Genomic DNA, 12,105 nt, shown 5'->3' with positions numbered 1-12,105 from the left:
TGCGCATATGCTTGTAGATTTAGCACATTTGTTCAAAAGAATAGCGCATATGCACTGGTTTAGCACAAATGCTCAATAGGATAGCAGTTTTGCTCAAATTTGATGTTTTTGATAAGTGCAAAGGCTAAAAATCACTTTGATGATTAGATTTAACATGTTTAATATGCATTGATGATGAAATAGGAAGTTGATTGAGCGATTTGTTGGATAGATAGATAGATAGATTGATTTGATAGATTGATTGCGTGATTGGCTTGATTTCTTGATAGATTGCTTGATTATGTGATTGCTTGATAGATTGCTTGATTAGCTTGATTGCTTGATAGATTGCTTGATTAGCTTGGTTGCTTGATAGATTGCTTGATTGTGTGAGTAGTTCTAAGAAACCGATTTAGTTTCTGATGTAAGAGCTTAGCAAAGTTTTGATTGAACTCGATGATTGATAGAAAACCATGATTGATAGGTTTTAAAATGATTTGATAGCGTAAGTTGCTTCAATTTGATTTGATATATAGATAACATAGATTGCTTCAGTTTGATTTGATAGATAGATAGCATAAGTTGCTTCAGTTTGATTTGATAGATAGATAACATAGATTGCTTCAGTTTGATTTGATAGATAGATGATGATTTGATGATTGATTGATTTCTCTTGATAAATAGGAGAAACTTGATGTTCTCCAATGTCGGGAGAAATTACTGGCAGTGCGTCATTTAGTGCCAGAGTTGACACAGACAGAGGTTAGACATATAGATGCCTGTGGTTTACGCCATTTGTTGTATATTCTTGAGATTACACATAATAGAGGATTGTTGATGGTGTTAGCCGAGAGATGGCACAATGAGCATAACACTTTCCACCTGCCTACGGGTGAGATTAGTGTGACTCTTGAGGATGTCTATAGGATTCTACACATCCTAGTGACTGGCGAGCTAGTGTAGTATGATTTTTAGGATCGTGTTGGTACAGAGGCTTGTAGAGTCATTTTTGTTGATGATAGCATCACTAGAGGAGAGATCCACTGGGTGGATATGGTGACGTATTACGAGGCTCTTCCCATTATTCTTGCTGGTCTGATTGGAGGATTTATATGTCCTGATAAGCAATCGCAAGGTTTTTTGGTTGGATGGGGTGAGATTCTCCTGAGTATGATGCATCATCATACTCGATATGCTTGGGGTGTTTGTATGTTGGCACATTTATATCATGATCTTCATCAGGTGGTGTATGATGAGAGTGCTAGTTTGTCTACAAGATGCACTTTATTGCAGATCTGGTGCTGGGAGCACATTGCTATTACTCGGCCTATCCATCATAGAGTTCATGGAGAGAGGCAACCATATGTGTATTTTTATGTAGGTATCCTTACTCAGCATAAGCTGGGTAAGATGGAGTATTGGCGGTGGGTGCTTGATTCATTGGATAACATTACTTGGAGACCATATGTTGATTGTGAGCCATGGATGGATGATGCACATACATTACCATTTATCATGCAGAGTAGATATCTCATTGGTCAAACTCCTTACATTGTTGAGCGACAGTTGATTAGTTGCATTCTGAGATAGTTTGGTATCATCTAGCCTATGCCTACTGGTGTGACGATATATGCTCGGTGGTATAGAGATAGGCGAGATTGGGGACCTTCGTTATCATTTGAGATTTCTCGTGTAGAGTTTGTTGCTACTCTGAGAGTGGCTTATAATATGAGATTGCACATTCTTGATCTTGGGGTTACTGTAGAGTATGCTCAGTACATATTAGCTCATCCATTTCCTCGTATTACTGATTTAGTAGATCCTCCTCCCAGCTCAGGAGATGAGGATGATGATTTAGATGATCCAATTTTTAGGAGACATAGATGGAGACAAGAGCTTAGAGCTTCTCTAGAGGCTGGGGGAGATGGAGATGAGGGTGGTGATGGTGGTGGTGGTAGGAGACCTGGATGGAGGGGAGGTTGATTGAGAGTCTATGGAGGACCATTTGGACCAGTTGGCAGAATTGGAAGACCATGTCCTATGGGTGGGAGGGATGTTGGACAAATTGGGAGGGATCATGGCACGACATGTATGAGATCACTGAGAGGGTTTCCATTGATAGGAGGAGGCAGGGTGACTGTACTGGATGGGGGTTGTAGGAGAGGCATTGATTTTGGACAGATTTAGCTGGACCCTAGGGCTATTGCAGTGCATGGTGGAGATGATGAGGATCCTGAGGGTCATATTCCCCTAATTAGATGATGGGTTCAGAGAGTTACTCAGACCGAGATTCCAGTAGTTGGATAGGTTGGTGGTGAGGAGAGGATTGGGGTTCATGCACCACAATAGGATTTTCCATAGCAGGATGCACCAGAGCATGATATGGCAGAGCAGGATGCACCAGAGCATGATGTGCCAGAGCAGGAGACCATTGATAGTCTTAGAGCATAGATTGATCAACTTTGAGCATAGGTGCAAACTCTTATGACTGAGAGGGATAGAGCTCTTAGGAGACAATAGGATACTCAGGGCCTTCTTGATCACATTTAGCAGGTTGGAACAGGTACTCTCTCAGCTAACACTGTTAGAGAATTAGTTTGGGCTAGGAAGGAGACTTCCCACTGGTGATGATGAGATGAGGAGGTAGTTGCAGAAAGCCAGAGAGCAGGTAGTTATCATACTACCGTGTTTATGGACACTAGCAGTGGTGGGGTCATGGGACCTCCTCAAAGGAGTGGTGAACATGGGAGATAGACATCTGGAGGATCTTCTCACCCACAGCCACAGAGAGGGACAAAGTCAGGTGGTAGTGGTACAGGACAACCATGACTTGATGTGGAGGCACTTGTATTGCTTATCTGATATCATTGTATACTTGGACTTTTTATTGTTTTATATGCAGACATGGACTCTATATGATGATGATCTTTATTATGCTTGTTATTCTATTTGATGATATATATGCCTTGATTATATGGATGCAGTGATTATATGGATGATGTTTCTTTATGTATGTTATTCTATGTGATGATGATATGGATGCAATGATTATATGTTTTTGTTTTGATTTTTGATTTTGATGATCTTGGATGCAAATGAATGATTGATTTTCTTTTGATGATGATGTAAATGATCTATATGAAATAAAAATGATGATACAGTATATGATGAATAAAAATGCACTTAATTGAATGCAAACTAATGCAATGATAAAATGCAACTAAATGAAATGAATGATGATTAAAATGTTTCTAAAAAGAATGCACCTATAATGATTAAATGCAAATTGTTTTTGTTTGTCCAAGTATACTCAATCTTTATTTATGACCGTTGACCTATTAATGAAATGAAATTATTATAATGCAACTGACCATGAAAGCTTATAATGCAAACAAATAATGAGCTAACGAAATGATCTAACTAAACATTGTACTGCCATTCTTCATATGCTATCTTGTAACAGTGCTTGATTTCATCATTGAGCTTTAAAATGTTGTAAGAAAATACAAGCAACTTGACATAATAATTCAAGATGACGTGAGTATCCCTTACATGGATTTTGATATAGTAAGTTAATACAAGCAACTTGATATAATGGATCAAGCTGACCTGAGTATTGCTTGCAGAACAGACAAGGATTATCCCCTTTCATGCATGACTTGAAACATCCTCCTTGATCTTTTGTCAATCGTATCTGTAGATAAGTACATACCGTAGTAAGAGATAAACCACAAACAACAATCAAAGAAAATAATCATGCCCCATCATAGATTCTCTATTCATGGACATCCTTGAGTTGCATAGAGTACATGATTAACAATAAAATTAAGATATAAACAATGAATCCTGTATGTCATTCACATGTTCTTATGGTCATTAACTGATATAATCATCTTGACAAATGATCTTTGATAATCCTTTATTACTTGTTAATTGATTAGTTTCTAAGTTGCATGATTCAATTGTTGATGAAATGCCTTGATTTTCATTGCTTTGCTTGCTCGTTATCTGTTTCAAAATCCTAGATGTTTTTGGTTTTTCTAAGTTTTTCGAATGTTTTGGGATTTTCAAAGATTCAAAAGATCACCTTAGCAAAAGGAATTAGGATTTTGCCCCTAGTGGAAACAAAAATTTATTATGGATGTATGAATTGATCAAGATCCAAGCCATGGCGGGATAAAAATGCAGATATGATTGATTTTGATAAAATCTAAGACAGTGACTACAACAAGTATGTCAAAGATTGATAACTGTCGGTAAGCTACAAATTTCTTGCTAAATGGTTCAGAGCAAATGGATGTGAAAGACGGAAGATGGAGTGGATAAGGTAAGATAGATGGAAGTGATAGATGCGATAGGATGGAGTGGATAGGTGCACAAAGCAATCTCATAGATGGAGGAACTCACTTTTTAGATAGCGCCTGTTTACCAGATTTTCACCATCTAAATTTATTGCATTTTTTTTTGGATTTTATACGCTTTTTATTGATTTTTTTTCAAGAGTTTATATGCTTTTTGTTAATTTTTTCAGGACTTTATATCTCAAGCATAGAATTTCTTGAGATGGATAAAATTGATAGGTTCATCAAACCAATCACCTTCAGGGGTAGATAACTTGTATGCTCCTGATCCATATGTTGCTACTATGACAAAAGGTCCTAGCCAATTCGGTTCAAATTTTCCCTTCTTTTCCCTATCTTGTTGATTTCTAGGATTCTCCCTTAGAACTATATCTCCAATCTGGAAAATACATGGCTTGACTATGTGATTATAGCTTCTTGCCATTCTTTGTTGGTTTACTTTCAAATGTTCTATTGCATTTTGGTGATGTTCCTGAGCTAGTTCTAGTTCTTGGAGTCGAGAGACTCGTTGTTCTTCTTTTGGTATAAGACCTTGAAAGGATACTCATAGAGAAGGTATCTCTACTTCTATAGGTAATATGGCTTTTGATCCATAGACCAAAAAATATGGAGTTGCCCCTGTTGGAGTGCGGACACTAGTTCGGTATGCCCAAAGAACAAGATTTAGCTGAATGTGCCAATCTTTTCCAGCTTCATTGACTATTTTCTTCAAGATTTTCAAGATAGTTTTGTTTGATGCCTCAGCTTGACCATTACCTTGTGGATAATATGGAGTAGAGAACCTATGTTGGATATGAAACTGTTCACATAGATCCTTCACATCTTGATTTCTGAATGGTCTTCCATTATCAGTGATAATGGTCATAGGAACTCCATAGCGACAGATTATATAATTCAAGATGAATGATGATATTTGTTTTCTTGTCACTATTGTTAAAGGCACTGCTTCAATCCACTTAGTAAAATATTCAGTAGCAATCATAATAAACTTATGTCCATTAGAAGATGAGGGATTGATCTTTCCTACCAAATCAAGGCCCCATTGTGAAAATGGCCATGATCATGTCATAGGATATAACTCTTGTGCTGGTGCATGAATGAGATTCCCATGGATCTGACATTGTTTGCATTTTATAGTATATGTGAATGAATCATTCCATAGTAGGCCAAAAGTAACCCATACGAAGAAGTTTCTTAGCCAATGTTAAACCACTTGAGTGTGTACCACAAATACCTGCATGAATGTCATTAAGAACTCTCTCAGATTCATCCCTTTCAAGACATCTCAACAACGTACCATCTAGACCACACCTATATAGGTTATCAACAATAATAGTATAGCGAGAGGACTGATGGATAAAGTTTCTTCTCTGATTACGAGATAATTCAAGAGGAAGGATATGATCTTTTAAATACTGATAAATTTGACTGTATAAGGATTGACTAGTTCCTGATATATGACAAATTCGATAGGTATGCTAGGATTGGATGGTAGGGGTTAAGATATCTTCCATGAGAAATTCGTAACACTGTTGATTCTCCTTATTTTGCAAGAGAGATGCTATTGTAGCCATTCCATTTGCTGCTTTATTCTCATTTCTTGGAATCTGGGTGAATGATATTTCTTTAAAGTGTTCTTTAAATTCCTCCACTAGTTGTTTGTATGGTATAAGCTTATCATCCTTTGTTTGATATTCATCATTTATTTAGTTTATGATAAGTTGTGAATCACCATAGACATGTAGTTCTTTGACATTCCATTCAATGGCCATTTTAAGCCCAATAGCCAATGCTTCATACTTTGCAGTATTATTGGTGCATGGAAATCGTGGTCTATATGGTTTCAGAATTGTGTGTCCTTGAGGTGTTATGAAAAAGATTCCCACGCTTGATCCATATTGTGTATAAGAACCATCAAAGTAAAATTCCCAAAAGTTTGTACTTACTGTTAAGATATCCGCATCAGGAAATTCGATGTGCAAAGGCATGTCATTTTGTAAAGGTGCATCGGCCAATTGATCAACGATGACTTGTCCCTTGATAGCTTTCTGGTCAACATATTCTATGTCAAATTCACTCAGTATCATAACCCATTTGGCTAGTCTCCCTATCAATGTTGACTTGCTTAACAAATATTTGAGAGGATCTATCTTTTCTATTAGTTTCACATAATGAATCAACATATAATGTTGCAGCTTCTGAGTTGCAAATACAACTGCTAGAAATATCTTTTCAATTAATGAATAATTTAATTTGTAGCCAACAAGTGTTCTACTGATATAATAAAATGCTCTTTCTCTTCCTTCATCATCATGTTGATCTAGGAGAGCGCATAATGATACACTTGTTGTGGAGATATAGAGTAAAAATGGTTTCCCTTTGGCTGGTGATATCAGTACTAGAGGACTCATAAGATATTCTTTTATTTGCAAGAAAGATTCTTCACATTTTAGATCCCATTTGAATGGAACATTTTTATGTAGAAGATGGGTGAATGAAAGACATCTATCTACTAACTGAGAAACAAATCTCTTGATTGATTGCAATCTTCCTTGTAAAGATCACAATTGAATTATGTTCTTAGGTGACTCCATCTCCATGATAGCTTTGACTTTTTTAGGATCTACTCCAATGCCATGAGCTGATATAATGTACCCAATGAGATTTCCAGAGGTTACCCCAAATGCACATTTCTTTGGATTTAATATCAATTGATATCTTTCCATCCTATCAAAAATCTTGCTTAAAATGTTCAAATGTTCTTGTCTTGTATGAGATTTTGCAAGTATGTCATCGACATAATCTTCCACAAATGTGTGCATCATATCATGGAAAATTATCGTCATAGGCCTTTGATAAGTCGCTCCTGCATTCTTAAGCCCAAATGGCATAACATTCCAGCAATATGTTCCCCATGCACAAGTGAACGCTGTCTTCTCTTGATCTTTAGGTGTGATTCTTATTAGATTATATCCTGAGAAGCCATCCATTAATGAAAACATCTCATGTCTAGCTGATAAGTCCACTATGATATCAATGTTTGGTAGCGGGAAATCATCTTTTGGACATGCTTTATTAAGATCTCTAAAATCTATACAGACCCTTATGCTCTTATCTGGCTTTGATACTTGTACAATACTTGAAACCCATTTTGGATAAGCAACTAGTCTTATGAAACCTACTTCTAATAGTTTCTTCAGCTTGGTTTTTACAAGAAGAGCAATGTGCAGATGCATATTTCTTAGCTTCTGCTTAACGGGTTTTTCTTTTAAATCCACATTAAGATGATGCATGATAAGATCAAGATTAAGTCCTGGCATATCTGCATAAGACCAAGAAAAATTTATTTGTCTTTGCATAAAGAATTCCATGTATTCTTTCCTCTCTTTTTTTGACAATGAGACAACAAAATGAAGTATTTTAGGATCTTTTGATGTATCAATGTTTACTGCTTCTATTGGTTCTATCAGGATAGCAGATCTCTCTTGAAAATATGAAGGAAGAATGTCAAACCTTCCATCTTCTGGTGCCTCAAGGAGGTTTTCACCATCAGATACGTCCTTTGTCTTCTTTTTTGATTGATCTAATGTTGCCATGAAATGGTTTTCAACAATAGGTCTCTTTCCTTGTTTTATTTCGCTTTTGCGACTAGAAAGTTTGACATTTCCCTGACTATGAGAAACATCACTTGATTCTGCAATGGAAGATATCTTAGGTGGGATGGGTTCAATAGCGTTAAGGTACATGGTTAAGTCATGATCATTGGAAAAGACATCCAGTTTGGGGTTATCTAAATTATCCTAATCAATTAATTCAGGATGAAGAAGGGGTAAATCATAATCACTGTCACCATTAGGTGTTTCAACATTCATGACATAATGATCATAGCTTGGTGTATAATAGGTACTATCATAGATTAAATGTTTTTGAGAATTCTCTTTCTCAAGCATTTCTGAAGTAGTCTTAACAAAATTAATATTAGCATTATGTAGTTCACACTCAAGTGGTTCTTCAACTAACATTTGTCCCTTAAATGAATGGATTATATCCACACACACATCTTTAATACTGCAAATTCCTTCTTGATTGACCTCATTTGCATTTAGAAGTTGACATATTTGTGCACATGATAAAGAGGATTCTTTTAATAGATTTTGTCTCCTTTCAAACTCAACTTCTTCTGGACTAATAGTCAATCCAACTTGACTATCTCTTAGTTCTTCTAGGGTTCTACCACATCTGGATACATCTTGTTCCTCTTTTGATGAAAATCTTGTATCTTCAGATGCTTGATCTATCCTTGTTTGTAATTCTTGTGGCATTACTTCTTTTTCTTTGTCATTTCCTTTCCTTTTTGCATACACATCTTTTCTCTGAATTCTGAGTTTTTCTTGCGTTCTTTCTAACTTCATCTTTTGTTCTGCAATAGACAAGTCTTCTTTCATGATAGCTGCTTGATCTTTATTGTGTTCCTTACTTGATGTAGTAGATAAGACATCTGGACCCCATTCATGCTCATTGGAATCTGTTTCTGAATCCCGATCTAAGATTACTCCATTGTACCATACTGGAATGTCATATGGTGCAAAAAGTTCTCTGATTTCTGTCATCTCTATTTTTACTGCTTCTAGAATATCTTGTTCAGATTTTTCTTTTGTTTGACAAGATTTTTCGTCACCTTTGATGGTAATCTCCTCTTCTTTCTTTTCATTTTCTTCTTGCTTCTTTTGTTTATTGGTTACTGTTTCAGCTGCTTGATGTAGCTTTTCTTGCCAATTTTCTTCTTTAGAAACTGATTTCTTTCTCCACTTTTGCTGTTGATGATTATGTTGCTTTTGATTTAATTTTAGATATCCCAACCCCGATTTATCTTCTGTAGATTGTGAGTGCGGACAAATAGGTTCTGAAATACCTTGATGTTGCTTACCAATTAGTCCTTTTCCTTCATATCCCATCTTTTGCATGATTTCATATCCTTTGCCATATTGTTTTATGGGAATATTGACTTCTGCTGCTATTGCTATAGTTTTATCTTCATCCTTGTACAACCAACCAAGAATGTCTTTGTCTTCATTTTCCTCTTCAAGAGTTCCAGCACTAACAAAAGTTCCTTTAAACATATATTTTGATTTTCCTAATGTCTTTGATTGAATATCTGTAGGCTTTCCATATGACTTAGGGGAAAGTGGAAAATTTTGCAAAGAATACTTTCCCATTCCTTCATCATTTAATTTGAGCTTTTCTTCAAAAGTTTCCCATAACTATGCTTGAATTTATTTGGTAGGATATACTGATTCTCTGTTATATGGAACTCTTGTATCTTGTGTTGGCTTCAAATTATTGCAATATTGACTGGAATCTGCAATTATAGTGATTTCTTTTCCTTCATGAGGATATTTCATACATTGATGATATGTAGAAGGAACTACTTGCATCTTGTGAATCCATGGTCTCTCTAGAAGAATGTTGTAAGAGAGGTTCAAATCTAAAAATTGACACAATGTATCCCTTTCCATAGGTCCTATCCTTATTGGTAGCACAACAGTTCCTTTAGAAGAATGTTCTGCTTCATCATAAGCCTTGATGGTTATTTTCTTTTTCGGGTCTACTGCATTCTCTGAATATCCCAAAGATTTTATCAAACTTAATGCACAAATGTTTAAGCCAACTCCTCCATCTATGAGCACACGTTTAACACAAGTTTTATTTATGGAGACTTCAACATGTAAGGGAGCATTGTGAGGATGTTGTAAGGATGCTTCATCATTTTCAGAAAATGATAAGCAATGAGGAGCTATAAGGTGTCCTACCATGTTTTGGAACTGATCTACATCCAAATCTTTTGAAATTGTTGTTTCCACTAAAGCTTTCTCCAAAATTTCCTTATGCATAGGTGAAACCTTGAGAAGTTCCAGAATTGATATTTGAGTGGGTATTCTTTGTAATTTCTCTACTAAATTGTATTGTTGTGATGTGGATGTTGAGTCTTTTGCTATACCTCGAAAGGTAACCTTTGCTTTGCTTCTCGTGATAACATTGATTGGTTCTGAAGATAGATTTTTGTTAAAAATGATCACATTTACCACATCATCATATGTATAAGTCTAATTCACTTTGGCTTTTCCTTTGTCATCTTTTAATTGGGATGATTCACCTTTGTCATAATTCGGAAGTGAAGTATTGAAAGCCAAGTGTGATTCATTTGTCTTATGGCTATCCACTGTGATGATTCCATTATCGATTAGATCTTGGATAAGGTGTTTCATTCTTTGACAATCATTTGTTAGGTGTCCTTTATTCCGATGATAATTGCAAAAATGATTGTCAGTCCACCAATTGGGCTTGACTGGTGGTTCATAACTTCTTGCTTCTGGTAAAACAATCAATTTGTTGGCAAGCAGAGTTTTTAGAGCTGATTCCAAAGATTCTCCAATGTTTGTGAATTTCCTCCGAGGATTGGAGAAAAAGGACTTGGCTTTATGGTTTTCTTGATTGTTATTGCTTGGGTTTTGACTTGATAGATTAAAAATTGGTTGTTGTTGTTTTGTAGTACTATTATCGTCATTCCCTTCATTGCTGACATTCCTATTCTTTGACCAGAACTTGGGTTTGTCATTGTCATTATTGTTGTTGTTGTATGAATTATTGTAAAGTTTTAGCTCTCCTTTCTTTACCATTGCATTCTCTATTTTTAGACCATTCTTGATCATTTTGGCAAAAGAGGGAGGACATTGCATCCTTAGTCGATAACTCATGTTACTGATAAGATTATCAATGAATATGTCCATTTTTTCTTGATCAGGTACATCTCGGGGATACCTTTTAAACATGTGTTTCCATTGTTGTAAAAAAATTACTAAGGATTCACCATTCTTTTGTTTAACATTGCAAAGATCCAACATTGTTATTTCATTCCTTATATTGTAGGAGTATTGTGAAATAAACCTATTCACAAGTTCTTCAAAGGATTTGATTCCGGATGGTAATCTTGAAAACCACTCCATTGATTGTCCATTTAAAATCCTAGGAAAAAGATGCATAAGGTAAGTTTAATCATGAGCAAATTCAATGCTCATAGTACAAAACTCCCTAATGTGATCTTGAGGATCAGATTTTCCATCGTATTTGTCATATTTAGGAATCTCAAAATTTTGCGGAAATGGCATCATATTCAGATTTTTATCGAACGGATATGGGCATATATCTTCTAATGAATACTTCTTGGAGCTTGTCCCATTTTTCATGTCTTGTATCTGTTGTTGTAGAGTTTGTATTTGTTGAGTAAGGTTTGACAATGGATTATCCACATAGTTTCTCCTTGTTTCTTCATGAGTTCTCTTATCACTACGCTCTTTTCTTTTCTCATCCCTTTCTTTCCTTGTTTCTTCATTGCTTTCTTTGTTCACATCTTCGTTATTTGGCTCATCTATGTTTTGGGTGTTACTTGCCTCCACATCTTGTTTCAAGCTTTCTATGTTAAAGTCTTGTGGTAGTTTAGCTCCAGATTTTTCCAACATCAAGAGATATTTTTCTTTTTGTTTTGCCAACAATTTTTCCATTAGCCTATCAAATTTGAAATCTTGCTCAAGGTCTCTAATGGTGCTATTGACTTCTTCTTCGTCAACAATGGTAAATCCAAAAGTGTGGAATACAGGATTATCTTCTTCCTCCATTTGTTGTTGTTTTCTAAGTTGTTCGTGTTGGGTTCTAGTCCAAACGAGCATGTGATTATTTCAAAGTTGTTGAAAGTTCCAAAGGATAAAGT

The sequence above is a fragment of the Cryptomeria japonica genome, chromosome 9 (assembly GCF_030272615.1).
Source record: "Cryptomeria japonica chromosome 9, Sugi_1.0, whole genome shotgun sequence".
Classification (NCBI taxonomy): domain Eukaryota; kingdom Viridiplantae; phylum Streptophyta; class Pinopsida; order Cupressales; family Cupressaceae; genus Cryptomeria; species Cryptomeria japonica.
The sequence above is the reverse complement of the archived record's forward strand: the minus strand, read 5'-3'. Positions refer to the sequence as shown.